This window comes from Dromiciops gliroides, chromosome 1 (assembly GCF_019393635.1).
Source record: "Dromiciops gliroides isolate mDroGli1 chromosome 1, mDroGli1.pri, whole genome shotgun sequence".
Classification (NCBI taxonomy): domain Eukaryota; kingdom Metazoa; phylum Chordata; class Mammalia; order Microbiotheria; family Microbiotheriidae; genus Dromiciops; species Dromiciops gliroides.
In genome coordinates, this window is record NC_057861.1 from 649,334,504 (window position 1) to 649,353,195 (window position 18,692).

The 18,692-nt window shown below is 36.3% G+C and overlaps 1 pseudogene; it reads left to right on the plus strand.

The window, feature by feature from the left end:
• The first annotated feature begins 9,305 nt into the window (after positions 1 to 9,305).
• Positions 9,306 to 10,681, plus strand: LOC122742184 (annotated as a pseudogene).
• Positions 10,682 to 18,692: the final 8,011 nt, after the last annotated feature.

Genomic DNA, 18,692 nt, shown 5'->3' on the forward strand with positions numbered 1-18,692 from the left:
TGTCTTATAAGCATTTTGTGTTTGACGGGCAATGTTTTCCACCAATGCTTATGCTTTTATCTTTTCTTTTAATAGTATAGATGATTATTATCTTTGTCTATCCATCTACTGTATGTGTATTATTGCCTTCTCCACTGGGAAGAAGACAAAAGAATTGGTTCAAATTTCATTAGGAGAACATAGACTAATTATTGAAATCAATGCCCCTATCCAAAATAACTTAAATTTCTGTCTGCTAGGAAGATAGACTAAGTGAATTCTTAATCACAGAATCTGGGAAGGACCTAAGGTATCATCTAGATGAACAAATAAATGAATAGATATATCTTCCACAACTCCCCATCCCCTTTCATTTATTTATTCATTCAACAACACAATTTATTAAACCAATTATTAACTTCCTACAATCTGTAGAGCATCAAAGATATTGGGGAACTTAAAAGGATAAATAACAAATTATTCTTTTCCTTAAGGGAAAGATTGCCAAATCCATTCTCCAAACCAAGAGGAAAAACATATTTGACTTGGCAATTTTCTTCAAAACATTTTCTAACCATACTTATTATATATTTTCATTTTAATTATGTACCTTTGTTGCTTAAATATTTTATTCTATTACATAACTAATTGGATCTCATACTATCTGAGTCCTATTTTTTTTATACTTTCCCTTGCAAAAATCCAGTACATATTTATGTAGACTAGCTGTGCTCAGTTATTACTCATTCATTGATATGCTGGTTATAATAAATCAAAAGCTGGTCTCAGGGCCTATCTAGTGTAACCCTTATACTTTATAAATGAAGTAACTGAGACCCAAGAAGGTTAAGAAGACTAAATTACCTCTTGGTCATGTGTTAAAATAATGGAATTTGGCAGAAGCCCAGGGGTCTGGCTTGATTGACTTAGTAGTGTTTGAATTAGGTATGAATGAGGAACTACTAAGTACCCACTTAAAGGTGATTAGCTCTTGAATTTAAATTTAGCCAACCCTGAGGAGAGTATGTTCTCAGAGGCTAGGGACTGTGACATCAAATGTTCTCAGAGGCTATGGACTGTGACATCAACAGAAGACCACTCTCAGCCAATCAACTTGAAGAACCTCCCATTTCTGGGAGGAGGACAGGAGGTAGAAAGCGAAGGCTAGCAAATGGGATCTCTTTCTTTTGGGTGGAGACATTGGCTTGGTGGCAGAATTTCACATGAGCTGTTAGGAAAGGAAAGGTTTCTTTCTCTCTGGCTATACCAAATAGATCCAAGCTATAATCAATTCTTAAAAGCCTAAACTCTTGATGAATTTATCAGTGATTTTAGCCAGTTTCCCCCAAAACCCACATTTAGATTTTTAAACAACACAGTCATATAGGTGATATGCATCAGGAGTTGATTTGAAAACAGAGCCTCTGAACCCAGAGCCAGAGCTCTCCGTTGTGCCATGCTGCCTGGCAATTCATTTTGAAGAAAGATAAACAAATTGTGAACAAGCTCATATCATTGTCCCAAAGAGCAACAAAAATATATCCAACATAGCACTGTTAAAAGCTGGATTCATTTAGTTATCTATGTGGATTTTGCCTATAGATGTCATGTGTCAGTGATGCCTTTGAAATTACAAAGTCACTAACAAAGCCATACTTAAGAAATCTGGTACCCAGGACAAGTACTACAGAAATGACTTAGGAAGAGACATTGGGAAGATAATTAAAGGACACTGATAGGGTGGTTTCAATTGAGGGAGGGAGCAAGACCAAGTTGGTCCTGGGAAAACCTTATCTGGGGTTGTAAAAACTTCAGGTTCCCATGTTTGGTTCACATAAGACTTCACCTTTATTGTGCCATAGTTGGCTTTTTAAAGTTACTTGCAAGTAGGTAAAGTTGGACCTGGTAGAAAAAGACAGACTACTCCAAAAGGGTCCATTCTGTGCATTCAAAGTGCAGCTCCAATCATTTTTTATCTCCCAAAGTTGCAAGGAATTAAAATAGTGTGAAGCACAAGGTATAGAGAACATGCATAGAAGAAAGAAGAGTGGTAATCATCTTCTTCTATTGGGATAAGGCAAGAAAGTGTAATAGGACAGAGATGCATACAACCATCATTAGGAGGCAAGAAAACAGAGGATAACTTCATCATGGATGGAGGGATGGGCCATGGAGTGTGGTTGACGGAGATCCTAGAGGAATGAGAACCACTGCTAAAAGGAAGAACATCCTTCTAAACTGTTACTCCAAGGACAAGATGCCTATTGCTCTGGTGTTGACTATAAATGTCTCATGTGCTTTAAAGGGTTTTAAATTATTTGTTTCTTTCTTTGTTACCTTTTCTGTTTTTGTTTTATTTGCTTTGTTGTCACTTAAATTAAAATTTCATCATGACTTAGAGAATAATACTTTACAGGGTGTAGAGTGTCTTTTAAATTTGAAGAGAAATCTAGGTTTAGAATGGGTATTTCTGAGAAGTAAGACCTTGTGCTATAGTGAAAGGAGTGGATTTGGAATCAAAAGACCTGGTCTTAAAGCCCAGATCTTCTATTTACTACCTCTGTGCTACCTGGCAAGGCACTTTACTAATCAGGTCTAAATGACCTCATCTTTAAAATGAGAGAATAAGACTACATTTCTGAGGTCTTTTCCAGTTTGAAATCTTCAAACATATGAAGCAATAGAAAATCATCAGAATGGAAAGACTTCTGGCCTGACTTTTTGTAGTAAGAAGGATTTTCCAACACTGACAATTTCTTCCTCATAGCTGATAGGTAGTAGTTTCAGTTTTACATTCACTTACTTCTAGATCTAAAGCTTTTATTTGAGTCCAAAGTAGTTCATTCTGGGGAAGCTAGGTGGCACAGTGGATAGAGAACCGACCCTCGATTCAGGAGGACCTGAGTTCAAATCCGGCTTCAGACACTTGACACTTACTAGCTGTGTGACCCTAGGCAAGTCACTTAGCCCCAATTGCCTCGCAAAAAATAATAATAATAATAATAAATCTAAAAAAAAAATAAATAAATAATCCAAAGTAGTAGTTCATTCACTTTGTGAAGGCATGGGGGGGAGGGGTATTGGATATTGTTCTCTCTCTCTCTCTCTCTCTCTCTCTCTCTCTCTCTCCATCCCATCTTTGACAAGGTCATTTCAGATTGTGACTTTCAAATCAAGAATCAATGAAGGTCTGAATTTTTAAAAAATGAAATAAAAGTCCACCTAGACACAAAGTGAGAGAAGCCCCATTGTACATGACCTTCAAGGTCATACAGAAGTGAGAAGATATTGCCCAAGGTCTTTATGACCTTGATGTGAGTGTGTGTTTGTGTGTGTAAGAGAGAGGACATGGATATTAATACTGATTTTAAATTTAAAACAAATTTTCATGTTGTTTTCATGACATTAACTGTCTCATTGTTTTCCTTTTCCAGTTGCTTTCAGGTATTGGAACTATTGGATTAATTCTTAAAATATATAGATGCAGCTAGGTGGTTCAGTGGATAGAGCACCAGCCCTGGATTCAGGAGGACCTGAGTTCAAATCTGGCCTCAGACACTTAACAATTACTAGCTGTGTTACCCTGGGCAAGTCACTTAACCCCAATTGCCTCATCAAAAAAGAGAGAGAGAGAGAGATGTGGATACTTACATAATACTTCTACCATCTCTATCACTTTTTTAAAATATGAAAAACCTTTCCCTAGTGATTTTTTATGTGGTTGGGCCTTCTATAGTCATTTCATTACAAAACATGTTCAAACTGAATAACTAAGAAACTTCTTTCTAAAATGAAACCACTGTACTTTGGATACTTCCTTTCTTTGCCATTTTTAGCATATGGTGGGGGGAGTGATATTTTTTGGCACACCCATTAGTTTTAAATTAGATCAGCCTGCTGTTTGAAAAAGCAAATACTTGTGTACTCTGAAGAAAATAGTAACAGACACATATATCATTTTCTTTTTTGTAAGGTGTTAAATTCTAATCAAATGTTTCCCAAGTGATATGTGTCCTGATCTGCTTCCCTATTCCTATCCTAAAACCATCATAATCATTTATCACATTTTCCTAAAACTAGTAGTATATGCTCTGATAATAAATCATGTTTATACTTTATTAATCCATTAATCTATGAGTTCATCCTTTTCCCAAAGATATAAGGCCCATGGAACCTGTGTCTACTAACAGTAACTGTGTCCATTAATAATAACACATATTAAATGCTTAATAAATACTGGTGGACTTGACTTGATATGTTTTGGCATCAGCTACTGATTGTGGCTTAAAATGTCATCTCATCTCATAAATCTAGGATACTCTTGGGAAAAGGAAAGCTGTCTTCAAGGGTTGTTGTGTAGAAACATGAACAAGAGTTAGAAGTTACAGAGAAGCAGTTTTAAACTTGATTTATATTGTTGGAGGGAGGGAAGAGGTGGGATAGTAATTGGTAAGAGGAATGGACTACCTTACAAAGTACTGAGCTCCTCAATGGTGGAGATATCTAATGGAATAAAAGACCATTTGCCTGTGATGTTGTAGAAGATATTCATGATCAGGTGTGAATTGGATTAGGTGACCTGAGAAATTCTATCAAATTATGTAGTACTGAAGAAATTTTAAACAACACCTTCAAACTCAGAAATCTATAAAATTCCTCCACACCCCAAAAAGAAACAATGTGCCACATTAACAGATTTTTTTCATGCAGCCTATTTTCATCTGTACCCAGTTCTTTATTTTTGTTAAGTCCATCTAGGTATTTTTAGCTCCTGAACATATCTATGGGGTTTTTCCTGTTGGGACTAGGCTTTCTGTGCATGCAACAGTCTCATAGTAAAGGACCTAGCACCTTGCTTGCCTGGACAATTTTAGTGGCATTTCAGACCCTAAAAACCATAAGCTTTATAGGAACCTTTAGTTTTACTCCTAGGGAGAATCTTTTAATTGACTAATTTATTTGGAATAAATCCTTTCTCATACTGAGAAAACATGGATGGAGGATAGGAGATATAAAAATGTTTAATTTTCTAATCTTAGAATTCACCTAGACCAGCAGTCCCCAACTTTTTGCTCTCAGAATTCCCTCATACTCTTACAATTACCAAGGACCCCAAAGAGACTTTGCCATAAATATTTACAATTTTAGAAAATAAAACTAATAAAATTTTAAATATTCATTTGTTGATTTAAAAATAACAACAATAAACCAATATGTATCCACAACTAAAATACCCTTATGAAAAAGTACATTTTCCAAAACAACAAAAAATTAGTGAGAAGAGTGGAATTATTTTACATATTTTTGCAAATCTCTTTAATGTCCTACTTGATAGAAGATAGCTGGATTCTAGTATCTGCTTCTGCATTCAATATGTTGTCATATGTTGTTTTGGTTAGAGTATTTAAAGAAATATACCCTCATGCAAATGTGTTATTGGAAAAAGGAAGGGTATTTTAATAATAAATAATGTGATAATATTTTGTGAAAATAGTTTTGATCAGGCAGCTAGGTAGCACAGTGGACAAAGCACCGGCCCTGGATTCAGGGGGACCTTAGTTCAAATCCGGCCTCAGACACTTGACACTTACTAGCTGTGTGACCCTTAGCAAGTCACTTAACCCTCATTACTCTGCAAAAAAAAAAAAAGTAAAGAAAAGAAAAGAAAATAGTTTTGATCTTGTAAACTACTCAGAGACATTAAGTAACCTGCTCCAACTGTCACAATTCATGAACAAACTACACAACAAATAATTATTAATCACTTACATGCAGGTCAGTCTTCTAGGTGTTTGGAATATAGAAATATAGATGTAGATATACAAATATGTTTGGAATATAAAGACATATATATGAATAGATGTGTGTATATATGTATGTATATATATGTATATATAAATATGTTTGGAATATAAAGGCATATAGATATGTATCTAAGAATGTACTTTGATATTTCAAACATGTCTTTATCTCCATATAAAATACATATTGTCTCTGTCCTCAAGGAGTTTATGTCCTATTGGGGAGATTCACTGTTCTCTGTTTTTATAGAATTTCTCTCTTCCTTCAAGACACAGCTCAAATGCTACTTTCTATATGAAATATTTTGTATTCCTTTCAACTATGAGTGACTTCCCTTAATAGCTCTCTTGAAATTAACTACTTTGCATATATTTTTGTAATTTTTTTCTTTACATTAAATTACAAATTACTTCTGTCTTACTTGATATGAATCTCAATGTTTATAAATAATTTTATATCATATTATCAACATTTATATCATAAAATGATTGTACATAATAATTCTAGGCCATGGTTGTTGAACAAGGATCTAGGACTCGAAATACCAGTAGCTTGTTTAAAGGATATAGACTATCTAAAAACTTTCATTCTTAGAACCCTCTGCTTTCATTTCTAATACACTCCCACCACAATGGAATGAGAGCCAGCTTACATTTTACAATTTTTCATTTCTTGCCAAACTTAAATAATTCATTACCTAGTGACTAACCCATGTGATAGATGAGCCTCTCCATGCTTAGGTAGCCTGATATTCTTAAAGTAGATACAGTTTGTTACCAGAACCATATTACCTATGACATAATGATTAAAAAACTTAATTTTTGTATCACTTTAAGGAATAACTTCCTAGAAATCAATTGTATTGATCTGTTTTATCATTAATAAATCATCCCCAAAGTATATGTTTCTCATGCTGCTTTCATTGAACTTGAACTGACTATCAAGATTTATGGCTCTGTTTACTACAAAGGATAATAATATAATGAAAAATATCACTATATGACTGAATTATCTAAGTCCTACCCAATCTTTTCCTAAGATATGAAATGTCTTCTAAATAAAGGACAGAGAACTACCTAGGTTGAGAATTAAGAGAGGTCTCACAATGACCTACTTTCTACATTGTGTCAGCTTACAGTTATTTTCTCCATTAGAATTTCCAATCTCATTTTAACATATCTTTTTCTTTTCACAGTTCAACTAAACTGGTGGATCAAGGGAAGACTATACATATTGTTTACAAGATTTCAGAAAAGCATTTAGTAAAGTGTCTCATACTATTCTTGAGGTAAAATTGAATTTAGGCTAAATGATAAGGCAGAGGGAAAGAGCTGACACTGGTTGAATAGCTGGATCCAATAAATCATTATTCATGATTTATCTTGGAAATAGGTCTTCAATTCAGGGACTCAGAAACCTATTCTGAGCCTTGTAGTGTTTAATATTTTAATGACTTGAATAATGACATGCTATACTTATCATTCCTTGAAAGAAACACAAAACTGGAAGTGAGAGGTAATGAGATGAAGGATAGGATTTAATCAGTCAGTCAGTAAGCATTTGTTAAGGGCCTACTATGTTCCAGACACTGTGCTTAGCACTGGTAATAAATATAAAAAGAGGCAAAAGACCATCCCTGCCCTCAAGGAGCTCACAATCTAAGGAGGCAGAAAACAAGTAAAGAAATATGTACAAACTAGTTATTTAGAGGAGAAATGGGAAATAAGAGGGATGTCACTAAAATTAACAGGAGGTGGATAAGATTTCCTATAGAAGATGGGATTTTAGTTGGGACTTGGAGGAATCCAGGAAATCCAGGAGATCTAGATAAGGAAAGAGAGCATTCAAGGCCTTGGGGGGCATCAGAGAAAATATCTGGAGCCAGGAAATGGATATCTTGTTTATGGAACAGCAAGGAAGACAGTGTCAATGTATCAAAGAGTACTTGGTAGGGAATAAGGTGTGAGAAGCCTGGAAATGTAATAAGGAACTAAGTTAGAAAGGGATTTTAATAGCAAATGAAAGATTTTTATTTGAGCTTGGAAGTGATAGGAAACCACTAGAGTTTACTAAGCAGGGAGGTAATCAAACCTAGGCTTTAGGAAAATTGCTTTGGCAGTTGAATGGAGGATGAATTGAAACAAGGAGAGATTTAAAACAGGTAGGCACCCCACAAGCTATTACAATAGTCCAATCAAGGGGTGATGAAAGTCTGCAGCAGTAGAGTGATGGTATCAGAGAAGAGCACCAGTTCTGAGCACCAGAGTCAAAGGAAAACATAGGTGAAGTGGACAGTGTCCAAAGGAGGACAACCAGTATGGTGATGGGCCTCCTATTCTTGTCATATAAAGATCAGTTGAAAGATTGGGAACATTTAGCCTAGAGAAGATAAAACTCAATAACAAAGATAGTGATGATGAAGATGGTGATAGGAGCTGTCATTTATATAACACTTTAAGATTTGCAAAGTATTTTATAAATATTATCTCATTCCATCCTCACAAAAAGCCTGGGAGTTAGGTGCTATTATTATTTCTACTTTATAGATGTGGAAACTGAGGCAGGCTAAGTGATTTTTCCCACAGCCATACAGCAAATGAATGTCTGAGGATAGATTTGAACTCACATCTTCCCAACCCTGGATTTCGCACTTTCGTTTGTGGCATCTAGCTTTCTCAAGAAGAATATATCTCTAGGCAAGTACTTGAAGTGCTTTCATGTGGCAGAAAGGTAAGCTTCTTTCTGTTTGGCTTTTAACAGAACTGACAAAACTGAGGGTGATGAATACAAGTTGCAAAGAAGAATCTTGTTGTAAGGAAAGTTGTCTTAACAATTATAGCTGCCCCCAAATGGAATGAGCTACCTAAGGAAATGTAGCTTTGCCCTCAAAGCAAGTCTTTGGACATAAAGGCTAATTATCCTTTATTGGATATTTTGTAAAAAGTATCCTTTTCAATTTAAATATATATATATATATACATATATATATATATATATATATATATATATATATAATTTAACCCTGAACTGAACAGATACCAAGAAAACTGGATATTTTTCGTAAACATAGTAGAGCATCAAAGGGAGATTATCATGAAACTGCAGGTTTGTATTGTGCATAGCTTGCTTTTCCATTTAAATATATAACAAATTCAACATATAACCTTCAAATGTGTCCTTATTTGTGATTTTTCTTGGCCTTCCTTCTCTTCTTTAATGCATATTTTATATGCTTCAATGATCCTCTTTTCTTTCTTTTCCTCTGCTTTCTTCTTTTTTGCTACCCTACTCCTACCCTTATCTCCATCCTTCATACTTCTGAAATTTAAAAAAAGGGCAAGGAAAGGCTAAAGGGACAAGCAGCAAGGTGGCACAGGAAGAGTGGGGGCCCCCTGTGGCCCCCCTGGAACCCTTTGGGCTCACCTTGACTCAGAACAGGAAGCTAACAGCTCTGCCCTGCCCCCCTCCCCTGGACCTTCCCCATCATCCTGCCCAGTGTCTGCTGAGACCAGCTGCAGGTCCAGATGGAGTTCTACCCAGATCTATACCTGACCCCAGCCAGAAGACTGGATGCCTTTGTGGCTCAGGAGCTCCAATCAGACAATCAGAGGAAAGAGGAAATCAAGGATGCTTTTAAGAGGATCAAGGGGTTCCTGAGGGACCAGTGCTTCCACACACAGCTCTTCCTGGATCAAGAGGTTAGGGTGAAGAGGGTGGTTAAGGGAAGCTCCTCTGGGAAAGGGACAACCATAAGCTACAGCTCTGACATGGACCTGGTCATTTTTCCTGAGCTGCTTCTACAGCTTCCAAGAGCAAGCCAAGCTCTGGGGTCACATCATCTCACACATGGAGGAGAGGCTCACCAGGTGTTGGGAAAGCCTGGCCTTTGACATTCAGGGCATCACTATGAGACAGAACAGGCATTGGGCTCCTCAATCCCTGTCCTTCTACATCCAGGTGAAAAGAAGGAGTGACCCTATTAAAGTGAATGTGCTGCCAGCCTTCGATGCCCTGGGAAATCTTGCCCCAGATTAGAAGCCACCTTCAGAGGTCTATGAAAATCTAATGAAGAACCAAAGCAAGACTGGTGAATTCTCTTCATCCTTCACTGAATTAGAGAGGAATTTTATCAAGCACAGGCCAGCCAAGCAAAAGGCCCTTCTTCGACTGGTAAAGCACTGGTACATGAAGAAAGTGAAAGCTAAATGTCCCCGAACCTTTTTGCCTCCCAAATATGCCCTGAAACTACTAAGCATCTATGCTTGGGAAATGGGCACTCAGAAAGCTGAGAACTTCAGAACTTATGAAGGCTTTGTGACTGTAATGGAGCTGCTCCAGGATTATGAAAACATTTGCATCTATTGGACCACAAATTACAATTTCCAAAATGCCATCATTCGAGACTTTGTGAAACAAAAATTAAAGACTAGGGAGCCAGAAATGTTCAGGTGGTCCTGAGACAGTCTGACTGGGAAGACTTGACACTCTGGGTGAATCCCTATGACAAAAGTTGGAAGATGAAAGAGACAATAAAACAGGAATGAGCACTCACAGGTCAGCCACGTCTGTCCTTCCCACATCCAAGTGGTGAAAGGCAGATCCTCAGAGGAAGTGACACATTAGCTCAATATGGGATCTTCTTCCGAATCCTTATGTATTTACTGGAAACCTTCAGCCCTGACATCCATATCTTTGTGAAGGGACCTGATAACCACAGCAAAGTTTATGCAGCTGACCTGATGACTATATCCAGGACCTGAAGCAGAAGATTAAGGATGCAAGGGGACCTCCAATGGAGTACCAACTACTAGAGTTCAAAGGTCAAAGATTTCATGATTACAAGTGCCTCAGGGATTATGGGATCCAGGACAATGACAACATCATCATGAGAAAACGCTGACCTCCAAAGAACTGAAATAATTATTTCACTCTTATATTAATCATCAATTACTGAAGCAGGACCAAGATTTTTTACCTCTTTATTTCTTCATTCAAAGGAAATAAAACTAGGGTTTTCAGTCTCTGAAGGATAGATGAGATTGCCCAAATCACCAGGGATTTTTTGATGCGTTTTAATCCTAGGAAGAAGATTCCACCCAACTAGAAAACCTTACAAAAAATTTAATCCAAGGTGAATTCTGACCCCTTGTGGTCCACTCAGGCAAGCTCTGGTAGAGGGGTAGATCACTTGTCTAGATTGATGGAGGCTGGGGGTGGTCTGGGAGCAAGAGTGATCAAAGTCATGTCCCTCAGCCTCTCATTAGAATAAGTGCACCTCTCATTAATTGTTAACCAATCAGAGTTGATTGTTGCTTGTAGGGAGCACTAACTCTTCCAAGGGCATAAAAGCCTTGAGAGGGCAGGACGAATGGTTTTTTGACATTGAATAGTGCCACGGCCCCCTTTTATCAATTGTTCTCTAGCAATAATTCATAAAATAACTAATTGCAGAGAAACTCTGTCTTTCCAACTTTTTATATGTCAATGAACACAGACTTATATGGGATACACTTCAGGACAAGAAGATCCAGAAAACAACAGTGAAACCCAGGGATAGCTGGAGAGGAAGAAGGAAGTTATCATCTCACTATGATTCCAATAATAACTATTATTATATTATTAACTCTTATTAATGCTATTACCCTAATAGTTATTATTGATAAAGGTTAATATCATTATTCTAATAACAGTAGGAAATTTTATCCAAATGTGGAAATTAGGAGAAAACCTTATGGCATTGTTTAAACCTGGCCCTGTGTAGCTGGGAAGCTGGACAACCTCTACCTGCTCCTTAGAGACCTTTAACCTAGAACCTAGCTACACTGACCAAAAAACTACAATTTTGATGCAAGGAGTTTTCTTGCAATTAAGCAACCCATGTGCCTTATCTTGAAATAGATGATGTGCTGGTTAATCAGTTATTGTTTCCATGTTCCATTGGGTGAATTAAAAACCCTTGTGGGGAGTAAGACACCTCTTTTTCTGATTTCAAGGAATTGCATATCTTTGCTCTTCCACTCCTCCCAATCTTCTCATTCCAGTCCCAGAGATCTTCCCATTCCCAGGACTGTGAATAGAAACACACCTGTCTAAGTACTAAACATTCTGAAAATAAAAGGAATTGTTAGATGGCAACTAAACAGGAAGCATTTGATTAAAACTCAAGAAGACCTGAGCTCAAATACAGCCTCAGCACTGCTTAATAAATTGATATGCTTGGAAGCTCAAAAAAACCCTTGGAATAAATATGTAGATTCAAGCAAACTAAATTCCCACATTGACTATGTTCAAAAATGTATTTCTTATTCTGTATCTTGAGTCCATCATCTGTCTATGTTTCATCATCTGTGAAGGTATTCTTTTTTGAGTATAGGTTTGAGTAGATACCTCTGAGTTCCCATCCAACTCTGTAATTATATAATTCTATGATTCTAAGAGCACCAAAAGACTTGGTAAACACACAATAAAATGGCAGTGTTTCAAATTTAATTTCAAACTCTGGAGTGGACTCATGCCCTAAGTAAAAGTTCTGCTGACCAAGTGAGCACATTGTGCCAAGCTCCCTCCCAATTTACTCAATGAAATAGCTCTAGAGTTCCCTCTAACTCTCAAATCTACCTCCCCAGCATTGTCTCACTTCATAGCATCTTCAATTAAGTCAAATTGTGGTATAGCTATGTCTCTATGCCAAATAGAGGATTTTAGAATTAATCTTGGAGGTGAGAGAAAGGCACTGGAGTTTATTAAGCCTGGGACAGGGGGAAGGGGGTGATATGATGAAACATGTGTTTTAAAAAGATCACTTTAGGAGGCATCTAGGTGGTACATTGGATAAAGCACCAACCCTGGATTCAGTAGGACTTGAGTTCAAATCCGACCATAGGCATTTGACACTTACTAGCTGTGTGATCCTGGGCAAGTCACTTAACCCTCATTGCCCCACCAAAAAAAAAAAAGAGAGAGAGAGAGAGAGAGAGATCACTTTGACAGCTAAGTAGAGAATGGACTGGAGAGGGAAGAGACTTGTGGCAGGCAAACTAAACAGGAAGCTATTGCAATAGTCCAGGTGTAAGGTGATTAGGGCCCACTCAAGTGGTGTCACAAAAGAAAGAAGGGAAAATTCCATGAGAGATAATATGAAAGTAGAATTAATAGACCATAGCAGCAGATTGGATATGGAGAGGGAGTGGCATAAGAAAAGGTGAAGAGTCAAGGATAATACCTAGCCTGGATGATAATTGGTTTCTAGCCTGGATGAGAATTGAATCTGTGGGAGCTGATAAGATACCAAGGGAAATAATATAGAGGGAAAAGAGAAGAGGGACCAAAACAGAACTGCATATGATATTGACAGTTAGAGGGCATGGCTTGGATGAAGACCCAGCAAAGGAGACTGAAAAGTATTTGTCAGAGAGGTATAAAGAAGACCAGGAGAGAGAGTGTTGTGAAAATCTAGAGAGAAAAGAATGTCAGGGAAGAGTCAACAGTGTCAAAAGGCTGCAGAAAGGAAAAATCCTATCTCAAATTTCAAACTTCTATGCCAAAACTAAGAATGATCTTCTAAAAGGAATAAGCATGTCTGACAATTACCCTGAATTTCTATTTTTCCTAGACACAAATGTATTTAATTTAAAAAAAAGTCTTCTGTAATAACTACTCAGAATAAGCCAACAGGTAGTTCTTCTCAGCATAGGTTTCAAGATCAAGTAACCATGAACAGGAGGCATGAACAGGAAGACCTAGTCCACTAAGTCCTAAGGCTCTTTAAACATCTCTTCTTAGGCTACTTCTAAGGACTGTGGATTCAAGTTTTTGTTTGTTTGTTTGTTTTTGCTTTTTTTTTAGGAAAACTCTTTTAGCCTGAATTTCTGTATAGGAGTATGAATAATTATACTAACTCATTAATCTCAAATGGTTCAGCTCTCATCCCATTAAAGGATTACTTATTCATATAAAGATTAGTGTATTTTTTGTTAAAATGGAATCAAAAGAACTAAAGTACAAGGTTAGTGTCCTGGAGAAGTAGGGTTGCTCCTAGATAGATTCTGACATCTCAACTCCCAGAACTCTTTATAGTAGAAGTATTAACAATTTTGACTTTAAAACTCTCAAATGGTGGGAACATTTCACACCAAATAAAATTTGTAATCTCACCTCTTTGACCTACCCTTACATGCCTGCTGTTGGCCAGGGATATCTGCATGCCTTTTTAGGGAATGACTCCACTACCTGACTCTCAATGTTTCATCAGCAAAAGAAGCAATAGTCTTACATATGCACTACTCTTAGCCACCAAGCCAGGTGGAAACTATACACTCTGATGTATGAACAGGATGATCATTGGAGGTTTGAGCTCACATTCTACCCAAAAGTATTCCAAAGTTCCAAAGTGTTTCTCTGACATCATTATTCACTTCATGTTATCCCCTGGCTTGAGGTGGAGTGGAAAGTGAGGTGATTTGCAAAAAAATTAAAAGATTCACCTCCAAGTTCATAAACATCCTCCCTTTAGCTCATCACTTCTTGATTCATCCTATCAAAGCACAGAGCCTTTCTATTCAAATATGTCCCTCATCCTACACCATTAGTGGAGCTTGGGCACTAGCTTTGATAACATATACTCTGGTCAACTTGGCTACATATTTTCTACTCTTTTCTGGATCTAGAAATGACGAGAAAAGAAAAGGCTGATTAAGCAGATACAAACAGTTAAATAATCAATATTTAACTAGAATAAAATTAACCCCAGTTAAAGAAACTTAAATCTACTATACTGCCTTCATCTAACATTTAGAGATGTGTGGTAAGTTTTTTTTTCCTAAATCAAAAATCCATTATTTTATCTAATTTATGAGATTTCCAAGTATAGTCAGCTCCTTGGAACATAAACTACTGGGTTGTACTCAGAATTGTTTCTGATGGTTTCATTGAGTTTGACTTCTTTGTTTGCCCTACACTTTTAAAGGTTTCTATTTGGAACAGGATCCCTATGTTATTTTATCATGTTTCTTGAGTTTTACCAATACCAGGAAAGTACTATCTTCAAGAATGATGGCCTGGGCAATTTACTAGACCCATTAGTATAGTCTGTTTAGAAGATTATGGCAGCATTTGAACTGTCAGAATCTTTTGATGACAATCTATGAGAGCCACAATGTTTTCTTCCAGATTTAGACTGTTCAAACAATATCATGTTTGCTAGCAAATAATATATTTCCTACCATGAGTTTTATCATTAAGATGACTTTGCTGGCACCAATTCATACATATGTACATTCATTAGATTTCCTTTAATATATTTCCTTAAAAGGATTATGCATTTTGGAGTTAAATTCTGTGATATTCCTAATAATATTCATTGAATAAAGAAAGTCTAACTTTAACCAAATTGAAATCCTCAGCAATTTCACTTGGGCTCTTGTCCTATCTCATTAGCTAAGTCATAAATCACTGTGTAGAACCTTCCTTGTTCTATGTATTCATTTTGTGAAGAACAACCTCTTAGGTAAAAAGGAAAAAAATGGAAAATCTATGAGGGTAAATTCCATCTTGAGCAAAAATGTTCAAATCCATGAGACTGTATAGTGTTGCAATCTAAATAATATCAAATTATGAATGTTTAATTTAAATGTTATCTCTCTCTTTGCTCTTTTAAATATTTGTCTTTTAAATTCTAAATAGATAAATCTCTTCTCAATATTATTGTTGGCTCCTCCTTCTCCATTACACAACATAATCAATCAGTTACAAAGTTTGCCATTCCTACCACAATGGGTGGGATCTCTCAAATTTTACCCCTTCTTTCTATGAACACAGCCATTCCCTTAGTTCAGGTTCTTATCAACTCTCACCTAGAATATTTTCTTGGCACACTAAGTATTCTCCAGGTTTTAAATATCTCCCCACTCCAGTATGCCCTCCACACAGTAACACTTCCTAAAGTTCAGATTTGACTTTGTCATTCCCTTTCTCAGTAAACTCCTAAGGATTTCTATTACCTATAGGATAAAATATAAGCTTCCCCCACTTTTTTTCACTTTTAAAGCTCTTTTTGGCTTGGCCAAAATCTATCTTCCTGTCCTGATTATACATCCCTCCAATTTCCACACTCTGAAAACCAGCCAAATAAATTGGCCTTTCTCTGATCCTTACATATTCAATTCTATCTCGCCTCCAGTCCCTCCCTGCCCCCCCACTCCCAGCATTGGTTTATCCCCCATTCCTAGAATACATTCCCTGCTCCCTTTCACCTCACCTTTCTTCAAAACATACCTGAAGTATGTCTTCTATACGGAACCTTTGCTGATTCTTCTCAATTGCGGGTTACCTTCTTAAAAGGTAGTAGTCTTGTATTTAACTATCATATTCATTTTAAACAGTGAAATCACCATCACCACCACCAACAACAACAACAACAAAACATAAATATGAAAAAATACATGGTATTAAATGGACCACAAGAAGGATACTTGTTTACAATCCGAGAGTTGAAACAAGAAGACAACAATGACCTTGTTTGATCTTAGTTGGGAATGTCTAAGTCAGATGACTCAGTTTTTGCCTTTCTGTGTGTATCCACAAATGACCATAAAAGCACCACAAGTATTAATTCAGGGTTACAAAAACTTCGGTGAATTGATAAATATATAAATGTGGAATCTACAAAAAATGAGATTTGATTGAAGAGGGAGACTACATGTAATAGATATTTGTGAGTATAAACATACAAATATATGTACATAGAGAATATACATACATATGTGTGGATATAATATATTACTCAAAATATATATTATATAAGATAATTTTGTGTTAATAAATATAATAATATTCAATTAAATATAATATTATATCTAAAAATTATATATACAACTCACTATTTATATACATATCCAAATATATATGCAAATAGGTACTAAGGGAACTTGATAAAGAAATGAGAAAATCTCCTCAACCAATGCAGAGCAGCAACTGCTCTGCAATTCAGAGTCTTAAAGAGTAGCCTGGGATCCTGAAAGGGTAAGTGACTATTTCTGGGCCACATAATACCATGAGTCAGAAGTGGGACTTTATACCAATACTTCTTGACTCGAAAGCCAATCTTATATCCATAAGGCTTCACTGCATCTTATAGTTAACAACGATAATTAGTCAAAATAGGCAACTACTATATGGCAATATGGAATGATCTTTTCTCCTACCCCTTCCTGATCTCCATTCATACCTGGGGCAGCGTCTACAGCAACAACTGCAGACCAGGGTCTTGAGGTCTCCAACTTGTTTCTCTGACATGAGATAATGTCACATACTACCCTACAGCTAAATATGAGTTTCTCGATGCTTGCCCTTGGCCTGATTTATATTTGCTCCTGATGCAACAATTCTGACATACAGCTGTGTGTCAGCTTCTTGGATAGAATATTGCTATCACCTTACTGAAGAATCCTTCTCATAGGAGTTCTGTGCCCATAGTTTAAATGACAAAATAAAATATGAATAGCCTTTTATTCAGGGTTAGTAACTAATTAGATTGTAAAAATGAATTCTAGTTTCCTCTAGAGAAGTGTTTCTCAAGTTATGTGGTCTCAGGAACCTTTAATATTCTTCCAAAAAAAATGAAGTACCCTAAAAAGCTGTTGTTTATGTAGGTTATATCCATTAATATTTAGCATATTAGAAATTAAGTTATAGGTTTTAATTGTTCATTTAAAAATCCTAAATCCATTTCATGAAAATAACTATTTTCCAAAACCAAAAAAAACATTAAGACTGGAATTGTTTACATATTTTAAATGTATTTTTTATTGTCCCTTTAAAAAGAAGACAGCTGGATTCCTATATTTGCTTCTGTTTTCAATCTCTTAGAATGTTTTGTTGAAATATATGCAGAAAATCTGCCCTCATAGACATGTAGTTAGAAACTGGAAGAACATTTTAACAGACAAATAATATCTTAATACTGTTACAAAAAATAGTTTTGACCTTGTGAACCCCCTGAAAGTGTCTCTAAGACCCCTAGGAAACAGTGGACCACATCTTGAGAACCATTGATCTAAGGTCCTGAAGTTGCTTAGACATTTTGGTTTAACATGGGTATAGCCTCACAGATCTAGAGATGGAAATTACCTCAGAGGTCATTCAATCAAGGGGTCCTTCATCTAGAATGCCTGGACTCCCAAGGGATACATAGAAAAATTTCAGGAGTTTCATGAATATGCAATTTTTAATATTTTGGCAACTATTTTGCAATATAATTGGTTTCTTTGGTAATCCTATATATATTTTAATCATTTAAAAATTCCTCTAAAAATGGGTCCAAATGCTTCACCGGTAGCCCAAAGGGGTCAATAACACACAATAAAAGACTAAGAACCCCTGACTTAGTCCAGTCACCTCATTCTATAGGTGAGGAAACAGAGGCCCAGGGAAATTAAGTGGTACGTGTGTTCTATGTAATATTATTATATAGAATGTGTGTTATATATGTTAGTCTGACCTACTGTTAATCAGACCCATTGCTTTAACCTGATAGCACAAAAAAAAACTTTAAGTAAAAGTCTACTGATAACATCCTTGCCACTCAGCAGGGATTCACCTCTTAATCCATTGGTTCTGATGACAGAATACTTTTCAAATCCCAGTGTGCTACAGGAAGCCAGCCCTGGGCCATGTAAATTTCCCTTTAGCATTACTAGGATCTGGTGGAGTTGCCAACCTTTGTCTTACAACTATCAAGCAGAACCCAGGGCACCATCCTCCTTATATGTGAATTCATTATTTATAGAGCTTTTATGAAAATGTCAAGATAATTTCACAGAAGCACTATGTTTCATTTTCTCACATTCACAGAATTCTTGCAAACTAAAAACGTGTTTTATATTACTACCACAGTAGAAATATAGAGTTTGAGT